The sequence below is a fragment of the Festucalex cinctus genome, chromosome 11 (genome assembly GCF_051991245.1).
Source record: "Festucalex cinctus isolate MCC-2025b chromosome 11, RoL_Fcin_1.0, whole genome shotgun sequence".
NCBI classification, from domain to species: domain Eukaryota; kingdom Metazoa; phylum Chordata; class Actinopteri; order Syngnathiformes; family Syngnathidae; genus Festucalex; species Festucalex cinctus.
The window spans coordinates 13,320,117-13,340,978 of record NC_135421.1 but is presented as its reverse complement, the minus strand read 5'-3'; the positions used below and the strand labels follow the sequence as shown (position 1 = coordinate 13,340,978).

General features: G+C 39.0%; 1 protein-coding gene across 4 annotated transcripts in view; it reads left to right on the top strand.

Annotated features, from left to right (window-relative positions):
* Positions 1–4,056: 4,056 nt before the first annotated feature.
* The window catches only part of LOC144030764 (uncharacterized), a 127,934-nt gene continuing 111,128 nt past the window's right edge, over positions 4,057–20,862 (top strand). For 3 of the 4 annotated variants that reach the window (XM_077537318.1, XM_077537317.1, XM_077537316.1), the window contains exon 1: positions 4,057–4,392. The gene's annotated coding sequence lies outside the window, so the exon portion shown is untranslated. The remainder of the gene's footprint in view (positions 4,393–20,862) is intronic. The other variant, XR_013287356.1, reaches the window with a different exon arrangement.

Here is a 20,862-nt window from a genome sequence, read left to right as displayed (position 1 = left end):
CAGCCTGCTTTCGACTATTTTTATTCCTGCGTAGATGATGGACTCTATATGTGCCTAACACGAGAAACACACCAATTTCCATCACAGGGAAAAGATGCTGAAAAAAAAAGGTGACAACCACTGGATTTAATTTACATTATTGCATATTTTTGGGCCTTTTTATTCTAAATATCTTTATTCAAAACAGTAGTAGTCATTTCAACACACATGCAAGAACACGCACACTAGAGACACGCTGCACTTGCTCCCTTCAGTCATCAGAGTCCATCTGTGCCAGTGAGTGATGATTACACCGACGGACACAAACACACATCCCTCATCTTTTTATTTTATTTTATTTTTTTTATGTTTCTCGCTATTGGTCCTAAAAATGGGGGTCCATCAGCGACAGACAGTCTGTCACTTCCGACGGTGGACCGCCCACCTCTGGTGACTAGAATCCTCGTGTTCGGAACGTCGACTCACCCGTGGGCCCAAGTCAGACGGAAACGAACAGCAGCAGCAACTGGAGACAAGCAGTGAAGAGCAGGAGCTGACAGCAACAGGGGATCAACTGGTCAACTGCATCGCTGCTCCCGAGATCCTCCTGTCCCGAGATCACGATGATTGAGTGGGATGATACCACGTAACAAGCAGACGGAAGGGGGGGAGCTTTGTGGCCCCCTGTGTCATTTCAAAGCCTCAACGCAAAACTCAGATGTCTTACATACACTTTGTAACACAGTTCCTATGTCCATCCACCCATCCATTTTCTTGACCGCTTATTCCTCACAAGGGTCGCGGGGGGTGCTGGCGCCTATCTCAGCTGGCTCTGGGCAGTAGGCGGGGGACACCCTGGACTGGTTGCCAGGCAATCGCAGGGCCAGTTCCTATGTGTAAAACAAATATATATATATATTTATATATATATATAAACGAATAAAAAATCATATTGCAAAGAATATCCATGACACATTTAAAAAAAAAGTTAGGAATGATATGAACACTATGACATTATGAACACTAATAAAGTGTTCTGTCAGGTGAGTCTGCCTTAACGACCTATTTTATATGTTGTAACTTGCATGTAGATGAATGATCGTATTGCCGACATACCGTACGACGCGTGGATGCCAGCCGCTGCATATTTGTGTGTGTTTGTGGCCATCCTATTGAAATCTATTGTACTCCCTCCAAATGGTGACAGGCTTTGTTTACTGGAGGAGTTGGCTGATCTAATTCGGCCTCAGTGGTATGAATAAACGCAGATGTCAACCTTTTCACAGTGACTCTCACCTTGTCCTCTCGTTGGTAATGAAAACTGTTGTCTTTTGTTTCACATTGAATACTCACCTCCCTGCCTTCTCAAGGAACAAAGGCATCAACCTGTGAGGAAGAATAGGCCAGATAAACCCGGACATGCTTATATGAATGCATTTTGCAGAGTTTGCTTTTTCAAAATGTTATTTACTATGCTAAGTTAAAGCAAAATGTATCAATATTTGTCATACTGAAAAGCGATCTAATCAAAAGGACAGCTCCAACTATATTTCATGGTCTCGACTGTTACGTTCTGAGGTTGGATCCCAAAACGCAAACACAAATAAGAGTTGTCGCATAACATCAAAAGGCATGGAACTAACTTGACTTGACCAGAAACAACAAGAATGCATGGGGAATCACGAGCCCCGTTGGGCTGCGGAGATGCACAGAGGAACAGTGGTAATAATCCGACAAACACACACTTCTCAGTTTGGCTTAAATAGACAGTGAAATGATCGGATTGGCTGTGGCTAGTCATGTGGGTAACAGGACTGACATGGAATTATCTGATTGGCTGTTGACCAGAAAAAGTGTTGTGCAAAATCATCCAAGTTATATTTGGCAAACGCACTAAGTGAATGCAGATGAGGCAAAGCAATTGAGAAGGATCTTTGCACTTGCACTCTTTGTTTGGGAAAGGAACTTGGAGTGAAGCATGTGTGACCAGTTTTTGGATCGATATCAGCTTTTGGTTGTGCACAAATGTAAGTCTGTTTGGCCAAATGAGCTTGCAGTTTTGAAAATGTCATTTCAGTTTCAAGAAATGTGCCAAACCTATGAAGAAAAACTGTAATCTGTAGTGTTCCTGTAAAATAAATGGGTTCTAAATGCTCTTAACTCATTCACTCCCAGCCGTTTTCACAGAAGCAATCCCGTTCGCTCCCGGCTGTTTTACTGGATTTTGACTGATTTTGCAAGGCCCACAGAATATTGTGTTCTATTGCTATAAAAGCACGGAACCTACCAAAAGAAAGATTAAAGTCTCTTCTTTCATCAGAAAAAAAAGTATGATTCTATCTGTTTCCGTTTTGCAGCAATTAGCATTAGAAGAAAGCTAAGTTTCATCAATTTTCATAATCTATTTAAAATTGTAAGTAATTGAGCTTTTTTTCTAGATGGCCCTGGTTGATCTCCTTTGCTCTGCTGCCACCTGCTGGCCATTTGTGTAATAACTACCATTTCTGCAACCGTTCTTTGCAGTTGAGAGGCTGCATCAAAGCCTTCTGTATGCTCTACTATAAAAAAACAACAACAAAAAGATGTATAAATACGTCTTTGGGACACTTACATTAAAAAAAACGTATTTACACGTTATTGGGAGCAAATGAGTTAAGTGTTGCGCCACACAAAGTGATTGTATAAGATTTTGCATTAAATCCGTAATAATGTCATAATTGTGCTTCTATTGTGACTAATTCAAGGTTTCACAGCATATAAAGCTCCAAAATCCCGATCGTGTATAACCTAGTATGAATTCAGTCTATCTCAAAATACATTGTGGGGTTGAAGTATACGCCTATGTGTATGAACTCCAAGTGATCCGTGGTCAGACTGAGTTTGACGTGCATTTATGATTTTGTGTATTTTTGGCGCCAAAAGAAGAATCTAATCGGTGGGTGATACTGTACGTTCTAGATTCGTACTTTTAGTTCCATGATCTTCAAGTACTAAGAACTATAAAAGCTCGTAGAACCGTTATGTGGAACTACAGCTGTGGGCTCACTAACGATAAGAGGGCACTTTCAAGTGTGTGCTGCTTGAGAAACTTGTGAAGCGAGGAGCAAAAGTGGTGGATTAGTATCACTGTTCTGACTCACCTCGCACGCACATACACATGGTGGTGGATGGAGTGACAGCCTGCCCAACAATTCAACTCGGGAGCTGCCGCCATTGTGGCTTGTATAGAGAATGCATCAAGGTCTTCTTCATCTGGTGCGTTCCCGCTTTCTTTCTCTTTTGAATGCATGGAATCAATCAAGCACTCACACACATGCATAGACACGCACACGCACACACTTTCTTACATACAGGAGACTCACTTCCTGCTATTCAGCGGCCAGCGATCATTTAGACTTGACGTGCATTGTGGAAAACTGAGCTCTTTTCTTCTCCCCTTTCTCCCCTCTGCCTTTCTCTCTTTCAACTGTCTGTCATTAATGTCCACAATCTAGCGGCGGCGGCGGAGGAGAAGAAAGCCGTGAGCGAGGGATGAATTGATGGGATGGGAGGATAAGCACTCAGTGTCCTTTTCTTTAAAGATTTGTTATTGTACAGTACTGTCTCCCAGTCATTTTTGGGGTGGCTCTTTCCGTCTGAAAGCTCGTCCACGTGCTCTTTTGTACGGCAAAGCAATAAGGCCCCATTGAATGCGGCTGAATGGACCTGCCATCCTTAGGGGCTGAGAGGCCTGAGGAGTCCTATTCTTTAGCCCCCCCCCCCCCCCCCCCCCCAATCTAATTGGAGCTGAAATGAAATGGAGGTTTCTTATGAAAATAGGCTTTGTTTGGCCGCGAGGCTGGTAATTCATAAACAATAAGCAGGCCCCCATTGTGCGGATAATAATATATTCATGCTGCTGGAGATGGGAGAAGGCAAAGGGAAGGCTGAGGATATATAAGCAGGCGAGGCGGCAGTGGCGGCGGCAGGGACGGAGAGCGCAAGAGAGGACCGGACACCAAATGGGAGCAAATTGGTAATGGCGGGGGTCGAGGCGGACCGCTCGTTAGAGGAAAAGTGGCGGGAAGGTGGGTGAGGTGATGGGAGATAAAAACAGCAGGGCGAGGCGGAGAACGCGTGCAGACAAGGAGTCAATCTGGAGTGAGCGGGTCAAGTGCGGCGGGAATTGGACGAGGGGAGAGGACCACAGGTGATGTTTGGCATCATCACAGTTTGCCGACTGCTTCCCCATTCCACACTTCCTCTGACTGGATTTCCCCTCCCTGCAGCTCTGTGGGATTCTTACCATGTGAGCGGAAGGAAATGTCAAGGATTTTGTTTGTTTTTTTCCCTCTCATTTGATCAACAGGACACTAATTGGGGAGCTCATCATTTTAACTTTAGACGCTTTTAAAGTAAAGGTCCAAACTCATGGTGAGTAATCAGTGGACATTGAGTGTATTCTGTGTGTGTGAAGTTTGATTAGCAATATCGACGTCTCTTCACAATTAGCATTTAAGCAAACTTTTATGTTACCTACATTTATGTGAAAACACGTCATCTAATGCCACTTAAGACTACATAAGTATTTTGTTATAAATTACTTTATCATGTTTGTATTTTACAACGTTTTATTTATAAGTTAAATTTACTAGCCTAGAGAATGTTTAAAATTGGAAGCATTTTATTATTAACGTTACAATTAATGAAGCCACCTAAATTAATTATCATTTTTTTAAAAACAATTTTTATTTTTTTATTTTTTTAGAAAAGCTCTTGGAGTATAATCGTGCAGCTGATGCAATGTTGAGTGACGGCCTCTAGATGTCAGCATTTATTAACAATTCATTACACCCATTTCGATCCCGCTTGCTTTGCAGTGGAAATTCAACGCATCTAGTAATAATAATACATATAGTTTTATTAAAAAAGACAAATTTATTTTGTTTAATGTTGTATCATTTTAAATTAACTAACATAAAACCATATCAGCCACATTGAGTTCTGCAAATGCCGTCTGCCACGTTTTTTATTTTTTATTTTTAATCATAAAACGATGCCTTTGAATATTTTCACATTTTATGACTTGGCTACTGTAAAATGCCACCCTCCAGTAAAAGTTGTGTGTGCAACATCTGAATTGTACTGCTTGCTACCACGAGATGGCAATGACATATCATGGAACTCCTCACAGTGGCTTGGGAGTTCTGCGTGTGTATATTTAACCTGCAGCCTTTTAGTAAAGCGTCAGTGTGATTGGCCGGAGGGAGCCGTATGCGCTCCCTCCTTGTACCGGGGGTCTTTGTTTGTGTTTATTTTCGAGGCTGCTAAGTGGCTGCTGGCGGTGTTGGTCACTACAAGTGGCTGGCACCGGGCGCCCACTAATCAGGCTGTGGGCAAACTTGGGTGGCGGCTCTCCGAATGGGTTTGCTAGCTGAAGATTATCCCAAAATTATCCATGAATTATCCCCTAGAATTACGACATTCCAGTCAGGCCTTGTCCATCTGTGGGAGAAGAGTCTGTGGTGGTGGTGTGTGCGTGTGTAGTGATTCTGGCAGCCTTGGAGCATTGGTTGTAATGGAGAATGTTAATCCACATCAAACAACCATTAGCCACTGATTTTACTCACAAGTCTTAGTAAAAACAATATTTTTGCATTTTCAACTTGTCCTCTCAACATATTGAGAAAAAAAACAAAAAACAAAAAACATCAAACATCCTCCAGGTTGATATGAACCATGTTGCTATTGTGCCATTATTTTCCTCTGAGATTTGTTTGAAAAGCGGCACATTTTGGAGCAATTTTCAAGCGCGTCATTAAAGTGATTTCTCCCATGCTGTCAGTGTCTGGGCTGGAAATCGTGGCAACCGCTCGCCTGTTTGTGCACCGCCGACCGGCACAGGATGCTTGAATAGCTGTGGTGAGCCTCTCCGCGATAAGTGTTCACTAAACAGGTCACCGGATTGTTCCCCCCCAGGCTCAATCGGAGCGATTTTCCCGACCGGGAACATAAATTATCCTCTATATTTATTGCCGAACACCAGCAGCTGAACTGCAAACGCTCGGGCGCGTCAGTAACAATACTGAGGAGGAGGATAACCTCAAACATGCAGGACTGATGCTCTTGAAGACTGGAGTTGGAGATCTATGGCCTAAGCTAATCTGTTTGCACTAGTGCATTCTTGTACGTAACTTGCAATGTGACTTTGCTCAGAATTAACCAATCACATTCAGTCATGTTAAATTAAAATCTGTTTTTCTTCAACTGGACCTTGGGCCATAGACAAGGTGGAAGGAATTATGAACAATTACAAATAGCAGCCAGTGGTAGCACGAGACGTTCAGTTATTTGCTAGAAAACAAAAGCAAAAACAAACAAACCAAAAAATGGAAGAAAAAAAGTCGAGAATAACCTATTAGAAAATCTGAACTTTATTTGGGGTTAATCAAAGGCACTTTAAATGGTACCAGGTGAGTGCTGACTCCTTTTTTAGCATGAGCGTGAATGTGATTGCTTAAAGGGATTACTTAGTATTTTAAGCCCTTTCAACAGTTAACTATAGGCATATAATGATCATATCTTACCTTTGGCACCATGGCGATGTAATTTTTTATGAAATATTAGGTGTTTTGCTCGTTAGTTTTCTAACGTGGAAGTAAAACACCCGGTTCAGTAATAACCCCGCGTGATTGTCGTGCCCCCCATGAGCTGACTGCATGTCTGCTATTGGACCTCTGCATTTGAGCACTCAGAGTACGCCACGCAACTTGACACAAGCCAATTTTTCAGTACATTTGAAACAAAATGGCTCCTTGCCTAAATCGTGGAGGAACAGGGGATGAGAGAGAGGAAGGGAGAAGAAAGAAAGACAAAAAAAAAATCTGGGCTAGGTTTGAACCAGGGACTTGCTGCTTACAGAGACACACTAACCACTATACTACTCATTCAGTTAGGTTCAACACTGCAAAGGTTTTACTTGTAGTGTACGCAAGTGTCAGCCAGAAGCATGGGGGGAATTTTAAAACAGCGAAATGTCACTTTTGTTACGATCCCATTGAGGTCTCAGGAAAGCGGGCGTGTGTTTATGTCTGCAGAGGCGGTGCAGGGGTGTGTCCGCACCTTATGACATCAAAAGTGCAAACAGCTCATTTTCTCAGGTTGGGAGGGGCTGGTGCTTGGAGAGCAGAATGACCTCGAATTTCTCAGAGAGGGGCGAATAGAAGAAAACACCACTTCAGTCATGTGTTTGTTGAGGAATTAGCATTTTAACATGGATAAAAGCTCAAAATAGTTGATTTTTCATGTTGCCGTCCCTTTAATTCTGAACACAACCGTTTCCCCAATGAAAGGAGCGTGTGCAGCCATATTATCTCAGTTATTTTTTTTCTCTCTCTCAAAGAAAAATAAATAAATACATTCTCAATTAAGCTGTACAATTTATCAGTCACATTAATGATGTAAAAGGTTTTGATTTAGCTTGGTATATTGGTGATATTTAACATCGCAAAATCCTAGCATTTGAACAGGTGTGTCGACTTTTTATATCCACTGTAACGTGATGGTAACCCAGCTAATCATTGAACAACTGTTAGCATCACACACAGTCATGTAGACAGCTTGTTTTTTTGTCGTTTGTTTTTATATGACCACTGTCTAAAAATTGTATCTCATTCTTCAATTTTGATGAATTTCATTATTTTTCCCTTTTTCCCCTGAAAATATTCAGTGTTATTTGAGCGTTTAAATGGTACCGATTTGAGGCATCCAGATTATAAACTCATGTAGTTTGCACACAGCTGTAAAAATCTGTTGTTGCATGGTTCCAGCTCATGCTCAGGTTATTTCTTTCTCCATGTCTTTATTTTGCTTTCAAATGTCTTTACCTCTTTTGTTTGGGAATGCTTTTAAATATTGTACTTTATGTGAAGCAAAGTCATCTTGTGTATGAAATGCGCTATGTGAATAAACCTACCTTGCCTTGCCTTACCGGCATACTCACTCTTATTTTATATTCAGAAGTGTCTTTTATTTAATATTTACTATAACTATGACTTGACTGTACTTTACTGTGACTTTAGGGTAGGTTAGTTGGCTTTTGGGTTTCCACAGACACGTGTAGGACAGATAATATAAGAATACTCACAGGCATATATTTTGTATCCACTACGAAGACCGACCAATAGAACTGCCTTACTGAGAAGTAGTGTATGTCGTTATTATACTGCCCCCAGGTGGCCCAAGCAATAATAAAATGCAAACTGCTCAGAATAAGCTCGTTAGGGTTATCCGAAAAATCCATCCTCGTACACATTTGCATTCCGAACATTTAAAAAAATGAAACTTAACGGTAGAGAAACACATTATTTATATGAAAATGTTTGACTTTTTAAATTATTTCAAACAAGGTTCCTTTGTACCTGCAAAATTATTTTTCCCTCGTCTGCCAAATTCATCAGTATTCTACACGAGGTAATTCAACAGATTTTGTCCTGTGCAAATTTAAAACCCTAATGGGTAAAAACAGTTTTTTGTACAGTGCAGCAGTACATTGGAACCAACTGCCAAAAGAATAAAAAATGAGTGCATCTTTACATGTTTTGAAAATGGCTCTCAAACTATGGTTACAAAACCACACTTAAATACAGAAATTAACTTATATATTCTTATTAACTAATCAATTTTGTATTTTATAAGCTACTAATTACCTGCATTATGCCACTGTTGCCAATACTCTGCTTTTATATGAAAAACACGAGATTTTGACTTCTTAAAATAATGTTTTAAAAATTGTTTTTTAGCTTAGTTTTTTTTTTTTATCTTTGTTGTTGAAATGATGTCCTTTTGTGTTTTTTGTTTTTTGTCATGCTTTGTGTCAAGGACCACAATGGAAATAAGCCTTCTGGCTTTATTGTGTTTTTATCCTCGGTGATACCTGACTGAGTGATTGGGAGTTTGTGTTGTCTGTCATCACCAAACTGGAATGGATTAATGGCATTTAAATTAATTTTAATGAGGAAAGGTGATTTGAAAATGAGCATGATCACAGAACAAATTAAAAAGACACCACTGTACCCCTCATACCGTCCGTGTACTCGGCACCAATCAAGAGGTAGTAACCCATAAAGACGTAGGTCTCATAGTAGTCAGTTAAAAAAAAATAAAAAATCTTCTGTAGATATTTTTATCAACAAATGTATATTTATGAATCCACTTACAAGTGTACCCCACTATCACTATATAACCATAGCTGGAGTTGTCACAGATTGATGATGACAGCAGATGATGGTAATTATGCTGTGAGGCCACGTGGGGGTTAGCAAGGTGAAGCACACTGGCCAGGCAGAGAGAAAGTGCAAAGATTAAGTGCTCATTTTGGGGGGGGGACGCTGTACTTCCTGAAGGGCCTTGATCCTTGACCTGTAGTGCAGAGCAGGGAAGTGTAAATAAAAAGTATGAGCAAGAGAAATGGGGGAGAAAAAGGCTGAAGCGGCATGTGAGGTTGCAAGGTGAGCGGTGTAGAGCTAAAAAAAATAAAAATAAAAATAAGTCTTGGGGGAGGAGTATTTGCCTCTGGCTGATGGTGAACAATTGGACACACGAGGAGGGGTGCACACACCCTTGAACTGCAAACACAAATGGACTTTCCCACACGCACGCACACACACCCTCACACTTAGCGCTACAGTCCCAGCAGGCTATGAACTTCAATGCAGCTGTTGCCATGGCGATACACCGAGTTTCTGACCCCCGACTCCATTTTTCCTGCCGTTTGGGCTATTGAAAGAGATGATTGACAAGTGTCCAAATGTCAGACGACCCAGGCCCGCCACACAGATGGGGGATGACGGATGTGGGGAGGTGGGAGGGAGAAGGGGGGGGGGGGGGTCATTTCATGCTACTTTTCATTCACAGGGAAGATACTGTTTGTGTGTGCACACATTTGTTTAATCACAACATTAGTTGCACAATCTAATGAGATTCAGACCAACAAATGACTTTTTGAAGATAATACAGCAGTGCTATCTTTTGCTTGACACTGTCATGGGGATACTGTTTTAAAATAAATACTGTATATAGTTACTGTATTGTTGTAGTATTAGTCTGTATTGGTCTAGAAGTTTTAAATATGTTTTACTCTACAAGAAAAATTGTTTCCACTCATGTTTTATTTCACATGTACTCTGTCTTATTTTTCTTATTTTTTCAAAATACTACAGTAAACATAAAATTGCATGGAAATGAATAGTGTCTTTAAAGTCATGTTGTTTTTGTTTACTTGGTTGAACAAGTTAATCTATTTAATCTAATGTAATCTATTTATTATGACCATCCAGAGTAAAGATCATGCCTAATGTTTCTAATATTTTGACTTGGTAACTACTGATTGCCCTTGTAGATTTGACCAACTACAGAATTCTCATCCCTCCATCCATCAATTTTCTACAGCACTTATACATCCTCATTGGGGTCACGCGTGATTTGCAGGCTATCCCAACTGACGGCTGGCCAATTGCAGAGCGCATATAGGCAATCATTCACTCTCTCATTCACACCACTGGACAATTGAAATGATAGAAAATATTCTTTTATTTTTCTAAACAATCATAATATGCCCTTTTTTTTGAGTTGCTAGTTATGAAACTGAATGAACAGGACCTCTTCTGGTTGTTTCCAGATGTCGTTGATTCACAATCACATCCACACAACCAAACTAATCGGCGGGCTTTGAGAGCAATGGAATACAGCGGCGCAAAAAAAAGAAAAAAAGACTGTTTTCCATTACAGAAAAAAAAAATCAGATTAGGAAAGATATAGTTTTATTTACGAAAAATAAGTGTTACTTCGCAAGATTACAATTTCCATGCAGATAGAGATGCTCCATCGGTCTTATTGTTTTCTTCAGCTCTATCAGCGCAACAAGTGGATAAAGATAAATTGTCATATTTGTCATGTAGCTCAAAGGGCCGCTGGGCTCCACTCCCGAGGCGCTTCACAGAGAAAAGGAGGGAGTGGTGACCGGTATTTACTGTTTGGAATGACCTCACTGAAGGACAGATTGATTTTCAATAATATTTGCAAAGAAAAGTTTTAGCTTTCAGAGTACTGCATCGTCCTGCTATGGTGGAGCTAATTGCTAGCTAGTTCCTAGCCCGCTACATCGCTAACATGAGTTCCACCTTCTTTACATCTTCCATCTCCTGTCTCTTTCTGTGATCGATTAATCTATCTATCTATCTATCTATCTATCTATCTATCTATCTATCTATCTATCTATCTATCTATCTATCTATCTATCTATCTATCTATCTATCTATCTATCTATCTATCTATCTATCTATCTATCTATCTATTAGGGGTGTGAATTGCCTAGTACCTGACGATTCGATTCGTATCACGATTCACAGGTCACGATTCTATTCCATACCGATTAATCCCGATACGAATTTATAAGTCGATTGTTACGATTTTTTTCATTCAAATTTAGAAAATACTAATCAGTAAGCTTGTAGAGTGTAAGATTTATATGAAAATGTATTATTTATCTGAAATTTCAGTCTTATAGAGGTTGTAATCTGTTTCATGTTTAAACAGCATTAAAATAAAATATTAAGGCTTAATGTTCCGTTCATATAACATTCTTCCATGCTCAAGGTGTGAAATAATAAAAAAAAAAAAATCGATTCTGCCGATTATTGAATCGATTCGAGAATCGCGCGATGTAGTATCGCGATATATCGCCGAATCGATTTTTTTTAACACCCCTACTATCTATCTATCTATCTATCTATCTATCTATCTATCTATCTATCTATCTATCTGTCTATCTATCTGTCTGTCTGTCTGTCTGTCTGTCTGTCTGTCTGTCTGTCTGTCTGTCTGTCTGTCTGTCTGTCTGTCTGTCTGTCCGTCCGTCCGTCCGTCCGTCCGTCCGTCCGTCCGTCCCTCCGTCCGTCCGTCCGTCCGTCCGTCCGTCCATCCATCCATCCATCCATCCATCCATCCATCCATCCATCTATCTATCTATCTATCTATCTATCTATCTATTATATACAGTATACAAATATATTGTAGTGATGTATATTTTTATTTCATCTTTATTAGGGTATTTAGTATTAAAGTAATTCAAAGTCATTAAAAGTAATATATATATATATATATATATATATATATATATATATATATATATATATATATATATGCAATTTCTCACAAACCACAATAATAATAAACATATTATTAATACTTTTCACTTTAGTCTTGGATCTCATGAGATTGTGCCAGTGTACCTAATGTTTTGGCTGGTTGTTGTGCGCACACACGCACCCGCACACCTATTCACAAAGGAGGCTTCCAAATGAAGGCCTTTTGTTTAGCAGACAGGGTCGTATATATTTGCTGTGTGCTGATAACACATTCAGTGCAAAGCTGTGCTTACTTTTTAGTGCATTTAGTGCTTTTCTATGCCCGACATGTGAATGAATCCAATTATGACACACATTAAATACCGCATGAATGAATATTGTTGGAAATCTTGTTTTTATGTAGTTAAAAAAAATTATCCTCACCTGGGCTTTGAACACTCGCTCTCTTCTGCTCCGTCGCTCGTCCCTGGCTGTGTCATTGTGTGCGAGCTTGAAGGGATCGTTTTTATCTTGATCACCCACAGCAACACATTAACCTCTCTTCTCTTATCTCTACACTGGTCATTAGTGGCAAAACCCTCAACGTCCTATTGACAAGGGCCACACAAACGCCCCTCTGTCAGTGTGTGCGGTGTGAGTTATCGTGGGTGACATACGGTTTGAGATCTGCTGAGCTAGTGATCTAAGCCGATAATATTATTTGTGTGCGTGTGTGTGTGTGTGTGTGTGTTGGGGGGGGATATTTCTTGCTGAATGTGATGTGCTTTTTATTTGGATTTTGAAGTGGCGCCAATCCTTTTCATACCACGGCCATCTATAAGATTTATGCCTGTTTATTTATTTACTGCTGCATGATATCATTGACGCTACTAAAGGCAGAAATCACTCAAGAGCATCCCTGAACTGATGCTCGGCTACTTCTGCCTGGGTTTGTGCGTGCGTGTGTAAATGGGGGGGGGGGGGCTATTCAAAAGACACTGTGGTGACATTATTTAGCGTTAAGTGTGGAATTAGAAAAAAAAAAATGCTACCTGCCTGTTTGTGTTTTGAAAGAGTGGTTACTGTCACACTCGTGGTATCACTAAATTGGATGAATTTACTATATCATTCATGGCAAAACACTGTTCAGTTGAAGTAAGGTTTTAATTAAAGAGAAAAAAAATGATAACCATGTAACTGTATTTTCCACATCGAACATTTTTTTTACAACTGTATATTTTTGTTTTATACAAAAAAAAGGATGTTTGTTGATTTAAGAATTTTGATTGCGCCAAAATTGAGTGGAGGTCTTGTAATTAGCAACGGCGCTATTAATTCATGCTCAAAAAGAAGTACACTGTTTTCTTGAAATTAGAAAATATTTCATTGTTGAAAATGCAGTAATTCAAAAGAAACTCATGACTGCAATAAAAAAAACAAAAAAAAAACAGCTTTAGTATTTTCAATCATTGACACTCATGTTTATGCCCATGGACAATTTAGAAACCTTAATGAATCTCACATGCCTATTTATTGACAGTAGCATCCACACACAGGAGGGCCTGAGGCAAGATTTGAACCCAGTACCTATTGGGAATGAGACAGACAAACTAAACACTGCGCCTCCATGCTGCCTGTTTTCTGGCATCTAAAAGTTTGTTTGTATGTTTGTTTGTTTGTTTTAAGTAAATTGAATATTGATCAGGATGAATGCATTTTTTGAGGTCGCTGCATTTGTAGTTCAAGGTGTCCTTACTGAAATGCACTGCATGTATTAGCAACATTGATGCCACCAGAGAGGAGCCCTTCACAAAAGCACAGTCGCTGTTTCTTTGCGACTTGTTGAAAAACTGACTTGTATTCTTAGAAAGAAAGAGGCAACATGAGACAAAATCATATTCATGAGTTTTCTGTGTAACAAGTCACAGAGGCCGCCGCGCAAGGTTAGAAAGTAGTGATTTATCAACATGTTGGAAACTTTTGACTCGAGATATTTATTTCCAGTCCGCAAATATTTTGCAGAGGTCGCCTTGACTCACCTTTACAAGTCAATATGAAAAGAGACCGAGAGAGAGCTGGAGGGGAGGAGCATGACAGACATGCACCGTCTGAAGCATGCAATTGGATGGCTCATTTGTCTCTGTTTACTTTTTGAATAGTTGTAATATTTATTTATAAAGCAATTGGGCATTCTGTGACTGAGTGGCAACTGCCGATGATCACACTTGTCACAGTTGATGAAGATCAGCGATTTAGAAAATGGATGGATTGGGCATGCGTGTTTTCACAAAAGAAATCTTTTTCAAGAGCACACGAAAAAAAAACAGTCAACAATCAATACCTGTTTTGAATAATATTGTTTTTTGATTTTCACACAACTGCGATTGGCTGGCGACCAGTCCAGGGTGTCCCCCGCCTACTGCCCAGAGCCAGCTGAGATAGGCGCCAGCACCCCCCGCGACCCTTGTGAGGAATAACTGGTCAAGAAAATGGATGGATGGATGGATTTGTCACTAAGCAAAGAGGGAAACAATCAAAACCATCAGAAATAGGATATTTTATTTCAAGACTATATTGTCAATTATCATTCAAGGAAATTGAGTCCAAATCTTAAAAAAAAAAATAATAATCCAAATCTGATTTTATCTTTTCCTCAATATTGTGATTTAAGAGACAATTTTTTTTTAAAGATAGCTTCCCATGTTTTTTTAATAGCAAAATTGAGCAATATTATTATTATTATTATTATTATTATTATTATTATTATTATTATTATTATTATTATTATTATTATTATTATATTACAAAAAATATGCCGAACAACATGCAGTGACTACTATTTGTGGGGAAACAAAAAAAAAAAAAAAGCCTGGCCGACCTAAAGAAGTGCAGCCTTTAAAATTTGAAAATTGCCTTCTAATTCATTGTAACGTCGATTTGAATTTGATTCATTGTTCAGTCCGACTTACTTCATTCATCATCATTAATCCACCATCCAAACATTAAAACCACCTTGTGGTATGATGTCATGCACCCCAATCGAGCTATAACGGACTGCAGTCCAACCAGCAGCTGGCAGAGTAAATTTCAGCTGGCATCTGGCTGGTGACCCACTCTCAAGTCAAGTCATTTCAAGTCAAGTCAAGTCAAGTCAAGTCAAGTCAAGTCAAGTCAAGTCAAGTCAAGTCAAGTCACCGTTCAGCAGAACATGCAACATCAGCTGTGGGAAGTTTTCACACGTCGCCAGTTTCCACCAGTGTGGCCGAGTGTTGGTGCTAGTGACACTCTAGTAAGGTTAAAAGAATAATTGCAGCTCCATTTACCCCCCAAACAGCCTCTCCTCATGCACGTAATTACCGTCCACGTGTGCGCATGGGACACGCAGTAAAATGAGTGAGGCGCAGCCCCCTCGACCGAACGCGTTGAGAGCGAGAGACTAATATTTAGCTAGTAGCAGTCATGTGTTTGAGTGAACCGTCCTCTTGTGCTGCTCTTCAACGCAAAGTACTGTTAACCAGCGCCACTCACCCTGAGAGCGGCGCGGCCTGCTATGACCTGGCCCATTGTGGAACAACTGAGGGTGTGTGGGGGTGTTTGCGTGTGTGTGTCAACGTGGGCAATATACAGTATAGGGTGCGGTTGAATTGGCAAGATTATCATGACAATCGCAATAATTCCTTTAGGCTTCATTTGCAAGTATTTAGTCTGAACCTCCGTTATTCTTTAACAACAATAACAAGAACCCTCTCTTTAAACCTAGATGGAATTCATGTCACAGCAAATTTTGTTTCCTATTTTTACGGAGGCAACGTGACTGCTGTTATGGCTATAGAATGATTGAATATTGTCATACATTTAGTGATTTGTGATGTTTTTGTATGACTATAATAATAATTTTATGTATTATATCTTGAGGTCATTTTGATCCCTTTGTATCATTTTAAAAAGTCTAATATTACTGATTTTACATACAAATTATTTGCACAAATTAAAGATGCAATATTTGAAAAAGATGATAAATTAGAAGCAATAATATAAAAAATCCTTACTAATTTCAAATAAGGTCAAATGTTGACGCCTTCTTAAAATAATCGTCTAATTCATTTTTTTTCCCATATTTTTCAGCAAATACAAAAAATTGAATTTGCATCATGAGGAGATGATTTAGCCAAAAAAAAATAATACAAAAAAGAATTCAGGCAATTATTTTAAGAGGGTGACAATATGTATTTTTTAATACAATATGCCAAAATGTTTCCAAATCAGCTCATCAAAACAGGTTACAAAAATGTGACATTATTTTACTATAATTCCACAAATAGTGATAAGCTTCCCCAGAAGATTCTTTTTCAAAATCCATCTCACGTGCTTGAAGCTGAAGGTTCCAGCCATGTCAGGCGATGACTCTGCAGTACCTGCATTCAGACATTGGTGGCGCTGCTGCTGCATTGTGATCCGTGGCCTCTAATACAGTGGGGCATTACATTAGAAGACATTATCTAAATACTCAACAAACTTAAATTGAATTTAGGCCTCTTCTCTGCGTACTCCCCCTTCATTCAGCCCCCTCTCCTCCCCCTAAAGGAGGATCGCCTTCTCTCCTTATTGTTGATGCGGATCCTCCGCTGCTTAAATCCAATCTGTCTCAATTTGACCTTTTTTTTTTTTTTTTTTTTTTAAAGAATCTGATACAGGCTCCAGAGCTGAACAGATGTACAGTACCTACGTGAATATTTGACACACACGTGACCCCACCCCACCCGCGCTCCCCTGTCGCCTCAATGAGGGTAACAGCATCTCCCCATTTGTGGCAAAATAGACCAATTAGTGTGGAGCAACGGAGCAGGAACCGGCGTGAATGTGTCATTGATTAACAGCATTTTGACTAATCACCACATCTCATAAACTAGAGGCCTAATGTCAGCTGGAGCCCAAAAATCCCAGCGTGCACCCCCCCAATTCCTTCAAACCAAGCCCCCCCGTTCCTCGCCCCATGCATCCACGACGCTTCTCTCTTCCTCTGGCTTCCTTCCTTCCTCCTTTCCCCTCCTACTCCATTTCTTCCTTCCTCCCGTCTACTCTGTTGTTTTCTTTTTCCTCCACCCCATGGAGGCTTGGTTCCCCCGGACCCTCCCTCCCTCCCTCCGCCAGTACATCCAGATTCAAGAGTTGGTTTAGTGTTGCTTGTATTCTTTTTACATTTCTGGCTTTATGTTACTGTTATTTTATGTTTAATATGTTAGCTTATCCATGAAAAAATTGAATTAAAAAGCTAATGCTATCAGTTCAAAGTGATTCAAAGGTGCTTGCTTTATGGTCAAGTTGCTTTTAAAGGTGTCTTTTTTTCTTTTTCTTTTTTTTTTTTTTTGACTGAATGCCCAATGAGTATAAAATGTATTAAAGCGATAGCATGTTGAGGTTTCAACTCTCAATTGTTTCCATGACACCCGGATCATAAGGGCTATCAATATATGTATGGAATAATAATTTATTTAACACAAATTCACATTTAAAAAAAAGTATGATCTTTACATTTTTCTCGAGAGCTATTCAATAATATTTTTAGCAGGTTTAGAACTGCCCAGCTTATTCTTGGAGATGTTTCTAATACTTTGGTTTCTTTTTAACAAAAGAGACAAAAAATATTCATCCGTAGCAGTTCAGTTCTAAACCAACTAACACAGGAAACATTATATAAAATGAATGTTATTTATGACAGTGGTGAAACTGATATGATTGGTCTCATAGTATTGAATTACATTAGGTGTTGTCAGGTGTTGATATTATTTTGCATCACAAAGAACCCACCCCCACTAATTGTATTAATTGACTTCAGATATTGTTTAGGTATTTGCCATCTGTAATCAATCGACTTGTTTTGTCTTTATACCACCTACCACCATATTTGTTCTTAATAGTACGATATTTAAATCAAACCACCTACTCACACATTCTCCTTGTTGGCTGTGAAACAAACAGGAAGATGTGCCCCCCCCCCCCTTCTAATTCATCTCACCTCTCCGCTTTTAAATAAGAGGAAATTAAATTAGCGCTTTTGGAGACCCGTGTGTTGTGTAATGGGTATTAGTTATCATATTAATTAGCATCTGTTTGACACCGTGTGCGGCGGCCAGCTGGGAGCGTGATGGAGGACATGCGGCGCGCACGTTTTGAGGCCGGGTGAGAGGGACTGGCAGCGTTTTGATTTGTTGTGTTGCTAATGTGACACTGATTATACAGGTCACGCTGAAAGGGAAGTTGTGAGACGCTCGCACTGTTGCTGTGACAGCACATGCGTATGTGATCAAAGTATACGTTCATTTGTATGTGCATGCATTCCATTGCAAAACATACATCTTTAGGTGAAAAAATGAATTGACAAATGTTTGTTTTTGATGACTGCCTAAAAGGGTTGTATTAGAAATGGAAAATTAAGAGAAGTTCAATGAACAGATTGTGGAAAAACACATCTTTACCTTAATACAACTTGCAGGAAAATAATGTAGTTTTAAAAAGCTGCCTAAAAGGGTGGCGGAAGAAAAATTAGACTGGGGAAAAAAGGAGACAGCTGAGGGATGTTGTGGAAACTCATAAATGATTTGGTAACCTCCAAATATATAGTTTTACATATAATTTTGTCTTAACGAGTTGCCATAGAAGTAATTAAAAACAAAACAAAAGACAAAAGCAGAGACGAGGCAAACCTTGTGGACAAAAACAATATACTCACATACTGTACATATACAAATAGTGGCCCTAATTGAACTACATGTGTTCTGTTAAATAACATATCTTTAGGTTGAATATTAATATTATTAATTATGAACGCTGCCAATACTGGTCGGTGGAAAAAAATGAGACAGCTTGAAATTTGTGCATATATGATTTTTGTGCATAACCATTCCTGCCTAAAAGAACTGCAGTATAGACATAAGCGTAATAATAATAATAATAATAATAATAATAATAATAATAATAATAATAATAATAATAATAATAATAATAATAGTAATAATACATTCAATATATTAGCGCCTTTCAAGATACCCAAGGACACTTTACAGGGCAAAAAAGTAAGTAAGTATATATATTTTTTTTATTTCTTACAAACTCAAATTTTAGTGAAAAAGAAAACATGCAACCCAAAAAAAAGACTGTGGGAGAAAGAATTATTATTATTATTATTTTAATCGTGAGCTAAGAAGTTATCAAAAGGCAAAAGAAAAAAAAAGCACAAATCTATGCAAAGTTTGTGTGTAGCTGGGTGACGTTTTATTATAAATAAATAAATACACTTCATTTTTAAATTGCTGCCTGAACGGGCTTGGTAGCGATGGAAAACAGACAGATGCACACCTCTTTGGGCAAAGGAATATAATAAAACATGAGCTTCTCGAATGTGTTGCCATGGAGAGACGAGGTTAGTGAATTTGACCTATGCTATCATGCTAGCTTTGCTCCCACGGCTGTAATTTCAAATGAGTGTGCGAGAGAGGGGAGAAAAAGTGTTTCTCTGTGAATTGATTTGTCCCTATGTTTATGAGTAGATAAGTGCACTGATGCTGAGATGGAGGGTTGTTTTCACGCGGTGACTCTTTTGTGTGTATTGTGTTTATCTAGGCCAATGTTGATGTCGGCAGTACTGTAGCTCTTTTTCTCCCAGCGGGGGTCCATCTTTTTTTTTTTTTTACACTCTCGTCCATGCACGTCTGCAATTTGGACGTGTGCGCACCCCAACCTCCGCTGCAGATAAACGCGAATACATGGGAGACATGTGGGAGATGCGTGATCACGCGGCTTGGCGGCAGTGGCAAAAGCACTCAAAAAAAAAAAGTGTGCACAAGTGACACATTTGCCACAATTTCATCAACATAAGACCATACATTGCAAAGGTAGCATAGTAAGGGGATCAGGATTTTTTAGATTAGTAGTTATATCACATATGGATGGAGTTTATATTGCAATAACCAGCCTAGAGTTTAATTTTAGCCCACCTAGTTTGGTGCCTAAACGGGTTGCTGTTGAAATAAAAAAAAAAATCCAATTTAATAATAAAGGTAAATAAAGTGCACTTTTTGTACACCATATGTTGTCCAAATTGCTTTAACAAGCTTCAAATTCACTTTTTTGAGAACATAACAGGGTGCATCAAGACTCTATGCGACCAACGTGCTAACACAGCAGCGTCAACTTACATAAAGACTTTCCTTTTTAGTTTAAAATAACTTCCTTTAACCTCCTTTACTGTACACTTGCCAATGGCAGAACCCAGTTTTTCGCTTTTGGTAAAGTTTTAAATCAATTTGTGTTGTTGTCCATCCGTGTTGTGTTCTGTTGTACCAGCTAGCTGGTACAACAGAATGAACTCTAGTAGGCTACAATAAAATGTGACAAAATTAGCATACAGCTAATTTAGATTTGTAATATTGATACATTTCAAAGTGGAACAATTTGATTCAGTTCGATTCAATGCATTTGCATCTTTTAAGTAAAAAAACAAAAACAAAAACGATTTTCCGGTTCAAATGGGTTCTAGTAAAGCAACCCCAGAACACAACAGTAAACTTCATACAATATTTGGGTTGTTCTTTTCATGATCTGCTTCATGTTTGTGTCAATGAAAATAGACCTGATACAACTGTAATATATACTCAACAAAAATATAAACACTTCTGTTTTTGCTTCAATTTTTTTACGAGATGAACTCAAAGATCTAAAACTTCTTCCACATACACAATATCACCATTTCTTTCAAATATTGCTCACAAACCACTCTAAA